Source organism: Notolepis coatsorum (genome assembly GCF_963971535.1).
Source record: "Notolepis coatsorum genome assembly, chromosome: 2".
Taxonomy (NCBI): Eukaryota; Metazoa; Chordata; class Actinopteri; order Aulopiformes; family Paralepididae; genus Notolepis; species Notolepis coatsorum.
The window spans coordinates 56016927-56027807 of NC_140166.1; the positions used below are offsets into that span (position 1 = coordinate 56016927).

The 10881-nt window shown below is 46.6% G+C and overlaps 1 protein-coding gene across 1 annotated transcript in view; it reads right to left on the minus strand.

The window, feature by feature from the left end:
- Positions 1-8250, minus strand: part of LOC311223277 (uncharacterized protein) — a 64685-nt gene extending 56435 nt beyond the window's left edge. The window contains exons 1-2 of the mRNA XM_084308071.1: positions 8116-8250; positions 4-87 (exon numbers count right to left, since the gene is read on the minus strand). The gene's annotated coding sequence lies outside the window, so the exon portion shown is untranslated. The remainder of the gene's footprint in view (positions 1-3; positions 88-8115) is intronic.
- Between the last annotated feature and the right edge of the window lie 2631 nt (positions 8251-10881).

Here is a 10881-nt window from a genome sequence, read left to right on the forward strand (position 1 = left end):
CACCTGTTGAGTAGAGACCGTCTCTACTGGAGCATGCTGGGAGAGTAGAGGAAAGTGCCACGACTGTGACGGACCTAAGGACATGTCCTGTGAAGAGACAGGGAGACGGGCGTTAGAGACATTACACCTTCAACTAGGGCTGGGCGATATGGCCAAAAATGATATTGCGATAACAATATACTCGATATTGTTATACGTATTAAAAAAAATCGCATATATTTTTTTTTAACAACAGATGTATGTTTATTTTGCAGCAATTCCTTGTCGTTGCCGCCATCTTTAGTGTTACAGCCCCTCCTCACACTCCAGTTCTCAGGCTGCAGCTGTTTGAAAGCGAAAGTAAACCGGCTTCTCTGCTGGCTGTGGCTCCAGGGCAAGGCCAGATTAAGAATTCAGAGGCCCCTGGGCCAGATTCTTGTGGAGGCCCCCCCCCCCACACCCACACAGTGGCGTTTTTTTATGTCACTTAAAGAAAACTGGATGCGTAACATTGTCCAACCAACCCTCCTGGTTTTCATGTTCAAGCAGCGCCGGCGGCGGGCTGTCATCATCGCGGTCTGCCTCAGAGTCAGAGTCATTGGTGTTGGGGCTGGGCTGTAGAGATGCGGCGGGCGTATACCAACAGGTGGCAGCCACTGGTGGTGGTGGGCCGGCTGAACTAGAGGCTGCCGCTGCCTCTTCTCTGTCGCTAGCATCAATAATAATAACGTTAGCATTCTCGTCCTCTCTGCCCGCGGCGCCTGGCTCAGCCTCTTTAACGTTGCTGCTACTACTAGTGCTAGCCGGGGGGAGGGGGCTATCCTCCTCCAGGTCCTTACCTGACGGGGTGAAAAAAGTAGAGATAGTTGGTATGCTTTGCCGAAGTAACGCGCTCTCTGTCCCTTTCCTGTTTAGATTTTAACTTAGCAGCTCCGCTTTCCCACCGGTTAACTTTTTCATCCATGTTTTTTGAGTGTCATATGATCATACAGTACTACTCGAGTCTTAGCCTACTTGATCAACTTGCAAGTGCAATTCTCGCGGTCAGTGGTCACCTGACCTGACCTGACAGTGACCCCTGGACCTGGACGTCAGTGTCACGTAGACTCAACGTCTCTCACCCCTCATTATCAAACAATCAATCATATTTTTATTTGCAATACAAAAAATGTAATAAAAATAGATAAAGAGATGAGATGATACTAGTAGTCACTATAGATGCTGTGAAAGTAAACGCTGGATGAGGATCTGATTATATATATATTTTTTTCGTATCTTTTATTTTTTTTACTAGTGTGTAGTGGAGGCCCCTAGTCACTAGGGGGAGCTCGATGATATCCGCTATCAGCACCGGCGGGTCTCTGCTGTCTGTCATGAATAATGATCCCAATCTGCCTCATTCGTGTCGGGGCTGTGTCTATTCTTTTACCAACGGATTTCCAGTTCCGTGTTCACGTTCTGCGATCTGATTGGCCACTGACGTTTCTGGTGCGATCTGATTGGCCACTGACGTTTCTTAGGCGACTCTTTCGAAGTTGGTTAAGGTTAGAGTATGGAATCAGGGCTGGTGTTCTATCGCCCTGCTCTAAGACAAACTCTAAGCTTAACCAACTTCGAAAGAGTGCCTAAGCTTAACCGGTGAAAGAAAGAGGCGTCACACGATTGGCGCTACCAGAAACGTCAGTGGCCAATCAGAGCGCAGAACACGAATGCGGAACTGGAAATCCGTTGGTAAAAGTATTCAGGCGTCGGGGCTGGGATGTGGAGATGCAAGTTGACTTTTTATTGCTGTTTTTACCTCAAACGGAAAACCTCAAACTCTTATGAAGAGGAGAAAAAATACTCAAGATTAGCCACTTGCAGACGGCAGGGTATGACGTACTGTATATTTTAGTTGATGAAATATTTTTGACTAAATATTTTAGTTGATGAAATGTTTTCATTTCAGTGTCACAGTGTGACATCGATCTCCAAAATAAGAAAGAAATTTAAAATTAAATGTGGGGCCTCTAGTGACGAGGGGCCTCCAAAAAAATTAAAAATTAAAGTAAAAAAAAAAAGAAAAAAATATTTGGGGCCTCTAGTGACGAGGGGCCTAAAAAAAACGACGGCCCGGTCGTTAATCCGGCCCTGCTCCAGGGGAGTTGAACAGTTCTGGCTCTGCTAGTTTCTTTTCCATCTTTTGGTGCTTTTTTGGTGGACAAACCACAGCACATGTGCACCGTGACTCGTGACTGGAGACTAGCTCTGCTAGCACACATAGCCTACTGTATACAGACGGTTTCAAACTGTATTTTAAATTAGAAAGCAAACTAAATAAATGGGACAAGAGAAAAATAAATCTCAATTTGGTCAGTATTGTCATTTGGACAAGCAACGCCATTACTTTAAGTTGCAGGCAAGAAAGACAAGTCTGTCCACTGTCTCTGGTTTTAAAACTGCCCTGTTGCAGGTCACACCAAAAAAAAAAGATTCAATATATATATATTTTCTATATCGATTATTAAAATATATCGCGATACGTTATCGTTATATCTCCCAGCCCTACCTTCAACCCTGTCTTCCCTCCCAAAAGACACTTGGTAACACAACCAGAGGAGTATAGAGGTGATGGTAGAGGACAGAGGGGACCCCCGTCTCTCATGTCCTCCATCTTGCCCTGGGGGACCCCTGTCTCTCATGTCCTCCATCTTGCCCTGGGGGACCCCTGTCTCTCATGTCCTCCATCTTGCCCTGGTTGGCGCGGCAGCAGACTCGCTGACCTCAGAGCAGCTGTACGGTCTCTGGCTTCCTTCTCCTCCGCTTCCTTCCCTGTTCCTCCACCCCCCCCCCCCCCCCCCATCCTCCCCCTCCTCCACCCCCTACCCCCACCCCCTCCACGGCACAGGAAGTCTCATGGCCGACTCTTACACAGGAAATTCTACAGAAAGATTTCGTCCAAGAATATAAAAACATCTGCTTGTCGTGTGTCTGTGTGTATTTAGCTGTATATATGTGTGTGTGTATATATATATGTGTGTGTGTATATGTGTGTGTGTATTTAGGGGTATATGTGTGCATGTATGAGTGTATGATTGATTGATTGAAAAGTTTATTAACAGATTGCAGAATGTGTACAGTACAGTACAGCTCAATACACACAATTGTTAAGGGGATGCAGACCAGAGAAAGACTTTCGTCTTGTTTACATCAGGGTCCCCCATTTTCAATTCATCAGGACATACAAGAGACAAGACAGTAAGCAATACATTACAGCTTCTCTAAGAGACAAGAGAGTAAGCAATACATTACAGCTTCTCTAAGAGACAAGAGAGTAAGCAATACATTACAGCTTCTCTAAGAGACAAGAGAGTAAGCAATACATTACAGCTTCTCTAAGAGACAAGAGAGTAAGCAATACATTACAGCTTCTCTAAGAGACAAGAGAGTAAGCAATACATTACAGCTTCTCTAAGAGACAAGAGAGTAAGCAATACATTACAGCTTCTCTAAGAGACAAGAGAGTAAGCAATACATTACAGCTTCTCTAAGAGACAAGAGAGTAAGCAATACTAGGGCTGGGCGATATGGCCTAAATATGATATCACGATATTTTCTGACCTTTCGGCGATACACGATACACATCACGATGTTTTTATTTTTTTCCCCAAACAATTCATTATGAGGCTTACCAAGACAGTATTTGAGTTTGCAAGCTAACATTAAAGACTAAATAAAATACCCATGCATTTAGCATTTTTATATTATATATTAGATTTAGATTATTGGATTATTAGATTATATATTGCATATATTTAGCAATGAGATATTATATGATTTAGATATGAAATATGATTAATTGAAAATGGGGGACCCTGATGTAAACAAGACGAAAGACTTTCTCTGGTCTGCATCCCCTTAACAATTGTATGTATTGAGCTGTACTGTACCCATTCTGCAATATGTTAATAAAGTTTTAAATCAATCAATCAATCAATAAATAGCATTTTAGCATTTTTATGAAACTACTGTATATTTGTATGTCTCTAAATGTTTTGATGAATTGAAAATGGAGGACCCTTATGTAAAAAAGCCGAAAGTCTTTTTCTGGTCTTCATCCCCCAGTCCACTGTTGTTGTATTGAGCTGTACTGTATTGTACCCATTCTGCAATCGTTAATAACGTTCTCATTCATTCGATCATTCAGCCGGCAAAAGCATAATTTTGATTGACAGTCGAGTCTGCCAATTACGTCACACCGATTGAACCCGCCCTGCTGTTCTTAGCACCAATCGGCAAGCTCTATGCGTTTTTTACTTCCGCAATTGATTTTGACGAGAGCTGAGCTCAGCTCAACGACAACAGCTCCCTGCGGCAGACGAGTGATTACCAGCGCACCGCAGCATGACTAAACAAGCCATAATGATTTTATTGCAACGAATGTTATAATAAAAGCCTTTCCATACATCTGTCTGATTGAAAACTTTATTAACAGACCGCAGAATGGGCATGCACAACTCCGCACGGGCTGAGATATGAACAGTAACGCTTGCTATCTATGTCGTCATCGGACGTTGCTATGTTTGGGTAAATACGCTAATGTTATTGAACGTGTAACTAACTATATAACGTTAATGCCACAAAACGAATGCCTTTGTTAATAATAATTAGTAACTTTGATGCAGTAGTGTGTGTGGGGGCGGCGTTGTTCAAAAGTTTGAACGGGTGTGGACCAGATTGACGCGACACAATCCTCTTGGGCAAAACATCACGATATCCACAATACGTTAAAAAAGTGTATCGTTAATGAACTGTACCCGATATTTATATAATATCGTCATATCGCCCAGCCCTAAGCAATACATTACAGCTTCTCTAAGAGACAAGAGAAGAGAGTAAGCAATACATTACAGCTTCTCTAAGAGACAAGAGAAGAGCGTAAGCAATACATTACAGCTTCTCTAAGAGACAAGAGAAGAGAGTAAGCAATACATTACAGCTTCTCTAAGAGACAAGAGAAGAGAGTAAGCAATACGTTACAGCTTCTCCGGGAGAAAAGGGTCGAGCCCAAGCTAAGCTAGTGACAAGAAGGATTATGACTAAAATCGGAGTAAATCTGGCCAGCGAGGGCCAAACCCTCATTAAGACGCAGGATCTGTGAACGAGCTAAGACGCCACTCAAACAGGCAGAAGTTAACGACCGCTGGCATCTCGTCTACACGACCTGCGCAGCACTCTCTCACACAGAGAGCCGCAGTGTGTCCGTCGTCCACCAGGTGAGAACACGAACGTGAGAAAGTGTTGCCTTTGAGCAAGGCACTGGGGTTAGAACTGGATTACGAACAAGACACACACCCACCACTCCTAAAGAGTTAACCGGTGAATATGTTGGAAACCCTTTAATACGCGCTTGAGATGAGAATGTATGATACGCTTTCCTTCCAGCAGTAGCAGCACCTTAAGGTGGTGGAAGCGGTGGTCCGACGACAGGGCCAGGGGTCCAAGTTAAACCACTAATCCAAGCTGCACGCTGATGGGATTAGCCGGAGCAGGGCCGGGTCAGAGAGTGGTAGGGGTGGCACACCGGCAGGAGCAGGGCCGGGTCAGAGAGTGGTAGGGGTGGCACACCGGCAGGAGCAGGGCCGGGTCAGAGAGTGGTAGGGGTGGCACACCGACAGGAGCAGGGCCGGGTCAGAGAGTGGTAGGGGTGGCACACCGACAGCAGCAGGGCCGGGTCAGAGAGTGGTAGGGGTGCCACACCAACAGCAGCAGGGCCGGGTCAGAGGGTGGTAGGGGTGGCACACCGACAGGAGCAGGGCCGGGTCAGAGAGTGGTAGGGGTGGCACACCGGCAGGAGCAGGGCCGGGTCAGAGAGTGGTAGGGGTGGCACACCAACAGGAGCAGGGCCGGGTCAGAGCGTGGTAGGGGTGCCACACCGACAGGAGCAGGGCCGGGTCAGAGAGTGGTAGGGGTGCCACACCAACAGGAGCAGGGCCAGGTCAGAGGGTGGTAGGGGTGGCACACCGACAGGAGCAGGGCCGGGTCAGAGGGTGGTAGGGGTGCCACACCAACAGGAGCAGGGCCGGGTCAGAGGGTGGTAGGGGTGCCACACCGACAGGAGCAGGGCCGGGTCAGAGCGTGGTAGGGGTGCCACACCGACAGGAGCAGGGCCGGGTCAGAGGGTGGTAGGGGTGGCACACCAACAGGAGCAGGGCCGGGTCAGAGGGTGGTAGGGGTGGCACACCAACAGGAGCAGGGTCAGAGGGTGGTAGGGGTGCCACACCAACAGGAGCAGGGTCAGAGGGTGGTAGGGGTGCCACACCAACAGGAGCAGGGCCGGGTCAGAGGGTGGTAGGGGTGGCACACCAACAGGAGCAGGGCCGGGTCAGAGGGTGGTAGGGGTGGCATAAATGGTAAATGGCCGCTTTTTTTATATAACAGCTTTTATCCAAAGCGCTTTACAATTTGTTACTCACATTTGACCCGTTCACTCACACATTTCACACACCGACGGCGGAGGCAGCCATGCAAGGTGCCAACCTGCTCATCGGGAGCAATTAGGGGGTTAAGTGTCTTGCTCAAGGACACATCGACACGCTGCCCGGGAGGAGCGGGAATCGAACCGGGGGAACCTCCGGATTGCCAGACGACTGCTCTATACCTCCCGAGCCACTGTCGTCGTCGTCGTCGTCGTCCCCCCCCCCCCCCCCATACCAACAGGCTTTGGGACAAACATAGTTTGGACACTTTTGCCAAAGACGTGCGCCGTGTGTTCCAAGTCACTAATCACGTCACCGACACACCGCGACGAAGGTCCGCCCCGCCGTGACGGGATCGATAAGGGAATGATGTCTTCTCTATCTCTTATCGCATTCCACGGTCTGTGATCAATCCAGCAGCAGGCTGCATCATCATTTGACTCTTCACCTTTAAGCAAAGACACGCTCATCCCTCTCATCTCCACGGTGTACTGTACACGGGTCGGTTAGCGTCAGTGATCATTAGCTAGAGGCTGGTAAACCCTCGCCCGCCGCGGGGTGCCGGAACAAAGAGCAGACTGTCAGAGTTATTATCCCACAGGACTCAGCAGGCCGGCGTGATGATGAGCCCCGAGTCTGGCTGCGTTCAGACCTCAAGCCCCTGATGGTCTACAGACATTTAGAGTCAACAAATGTGTTCCATACTGTACTTGTGTCATTTACAGTTGGATCTAGTCACCCCCCCCCCCCCCCCCCCAATACACACACACACACACACACACACACACACACACACCCTATGATGTTTTATGATGAATTGAAAATGGGGGACCCTGATGTAAACAAGACGAAAGTCTTTCTCTGGTCTGCATCCCCTTAACAATTGTGTGTATTGAGCCGTACTGTATTGTACCCCATTCTGCAATCTGTTAAAGTAATCAATCAATCAATCAATCAATCAATTCAAACCCCCAACACACACACAAATAAATTGTGCTTTTCCCTTTCAGCATGCTGGTGACACCGAACAGCCTAACTAACACACTGATCGTGATGTCACTGTGTGCGTGATGAGAGGAAGTAGTGAGGAGAAACACTTTGGATTAAATACAGTGAGTAGATAACTGGATTATCCATCACAGCCACTGATTTACTGGAGTCGAGAGACCTGTCTTTTCAACTCTCAACTCTCTGACTCGGATGGAGTTCAATCAGATCCACAATAATAACACCCTAAGTAAACTTAGTAGTTAGTCAGTTAGTTAGTTAGTTAGTCAGTTAGTCAGTTAGTTAGTTAGTTAGTTAGTTAGGTAGTCAGTAGAGAGTTGAGCACCGCACCCCGGTGGCAGAACCAGGCCAGAGAGGAGGAGGCTCCTGAGTCCTGAGACCACCAGGCCTAACGGTTCTGTTCTCTCCACCAGAACCACCACGACAACAACACGCTGCCCACACCACTACACTACACACAATAATCAGAACCGGATCACATCGAGACACAACACGACACCAGCTGGACTCAGTACTTCATCATGTCGGATGGACATCTTGGTGACTATAGTTTAAAGCGTCGGGTCGCCCTCCTCCTCCTCCTCCTCCTCCTCCTCCTCCTCCTCGACATCTAAACGCGGAGAGAAGCGTCTCTACCGTGGAGCTGGGTTCAGCAGCAGAGATAACTCACCTGCGTGTTAAGATCCGACAGTAGAGAGACTCTGAGCAGAGCTCCAGATCCATTGCGATAAGAAACGGTTTATTTTTCCTTCAGGGGGAGATGCGTCTGATCTGGGCGCGTCCTGCTGCCGCTGCTCACTGACCCTGGGTCTGTCAAGCCGGCGACAGTGTGCGACACGTTTCCGGTCAGACGTTTTCAAATTAAAGGTCTTACATTTATTTATTTATTTATTTGTGTGTGTATTATATTAGTGCTGTCAATAGATTTTTTTTTAAATAACTAATTAATCTCAAAATTGTTTGTAATTAATCTAGATTCATCTACATTAAAAATAGCATTTTTCTACTTAAGACAGAAGCTTGTAACGGATATTTACTTGAGTAAAATCATGGAATTAATGTAAAATCGGGCGGCTAGGTGGTGCAGTGGGCAAGGCACTCACCACCAATGCTGGAGACGCTGGGTTTCGAGCCCAGCGCTCCACATTGCTTTCAGTTTGGCTGGTCGTCCGCACTAATACAATTGGCAGTATTAGGGGGAGGGAAAACTGAGGGGTGGGGATCGGACGTTGTGGACAGCGACTCCTACAGGTCGGTTGGTGCGCCTGCGCAGTAGAATCAGGAAGCGATGGGGGCGGCGCCCCTCCAAAGCGCAGACCCCCGACGCTGAGAGATCGAGCTGCGCAGGTGAAAAGATGCGATGGCTGCTACCTCGAGTATCGGAGGGGACTCGTGCAAATGTATGGCTTCGTCCACATTGCAGCCGGCTTGTGGGAGGCAAGAAACAGCGTTCAAGACAGGGGAGGGTTGAATTGGACGATACGAAATTGGGATGGGAGAAAAATAGAAAATGGGAGAAAAAGTGGATAAAAAAAAAGAATTCATGTAAAATCAACACAAAGAAAGTATATTTAGATTCAAAGATTTTAATAGCTTTCTTTGAATACAGTTTCTCTCCTGTGAAATACAAATGTTCAACAAAACCTCAGCTAGACCTCTTTCTTATATCAGAACAAGCAAAGATACTGGTGAAAGTTCGGAACGTTAAAGATTTTTCACTCCATAGATTAATCTAGATACATTTATTTTAATGCTTTAAATAATTTAAATTAATCTCCAAAGTTAAAGCATTAATTTTGACAGCCCTAGTATATATATATATATCAAGTTCAAGTTTCATGTTTCATTATTAGTTGTCACTTGTCATACAAAAATACAGAATACTTTTTTTTTTTTGATCCACTTTTTCTCCCATTTTCTATATTTTTCTCCCATCCCAATTTCGTATCATCCAATTCAACCCTCTGTTGTGGAAAGGTTGTTTGACACAGCAGGAGACGATATTTCCAATTGTAACAAATAGGTAATTTATTTAAGAAAAGAAGTTCGTTAACAGCAAGAGCTATGGGTCAAAGATGATCGCCACAGCTTGAACAAAAACACTCTGTCCTGGAACCCTTTGCCTGTCCCTAAATCCCCTCTCAGTCCTGCCCCCATGACAGATATGATGACGTGTCACATCATGTCAGATCTGACATGACGTACATTAAGATGATACGTAGATTTAACATTGGAGAGAGAGAGAACATGAGGAGAGATAAGCAAGATATGATATCCACACACGATATGATGTAAAACATTAAGAACATGAAGAGAGAGTGAGATATGTGTGTTTGTGTGTGTGTGTGTGTATGTGTGTGTGTGTCTGTGTGTGTGTGCGTCTGTGTACAGACGTGTGTGTATTGTATGTGTGTATTGTGACACAGGGAATGTGTGTGTGTGTCGGTGTGTATGTCTGTGCGACTGTGTGTGTCTGTGTGTGTGTGCTGTGTCTGTGTGTGTGCTGTGTATGTGTGTAAGAGAGAAAAGACACAAGATTAGAACACACGATATGATGTACTGAAATGTCCATCTGCTATCTTGAGGCTGATTTAAGAACATCAGCCAGACTGTCGCCCTAGTGTCTTTGAGCCCTGCTAGTTGACCTATATTAAACTAGTCAAGACTAACCCCTTTCCTACCTCCACCCTCGTATACACATTTTCCCCAACATTCCCCCATTTGGGGCTATCCCTAGTCCCACCCAAATCATATAACCAAGAAAATGTGAACGTCTAACTAAACAAGAAACCTTACTTCATTCACTGGACCCCTAACGGACCAACAAAGGCTGACTACCGTTCTCACAATAAACACAAAACCGCTCAAAACAAGAGTAATAATAAAACATCAAAAAAAAATAAAAATAAAATTTATAATCCTAACCTGACAGACAAATCCCCCCAACCTCCACCGCTTACCAAATGAGCCACAGTTCCGGCCGGAAACCGCGACTCTCATCAGGGAAAGGAGAAGTTGACCGTCAGAACTAAACATAGAACATCCCTCCCAAAAAAATGACATTGTCTCTTCCATAACATTGAGTCCCAGTGTCCATCGCTCAGCCCCCCTTCCATGCCCACGCCATAGTCTCCTCACCGTATTGCCAAAAGTCACATTTTGCCAATACAGCAACCACCACGCCACACCTCCAGTCCTCGTAGAAGCATGTCCCCATGCCTGGACGGGAGGCGCTGGTACCGACCTCACCACGTGTCCCCCCATCTTCGACGGGAGGTGCCCATCTTGCCCACTGCGTTAGCCCCCCCCTTTTGTCCCTCCAGTCCCCAGAACCGATCCCCCGACCACTTCTTCTCAATGCTTCCTCAGGCTCAGAACCGACACTCTGCCGATGCCCCTTCCCATTCCGGTTTGACCAGGACCACAAGTAAAATAA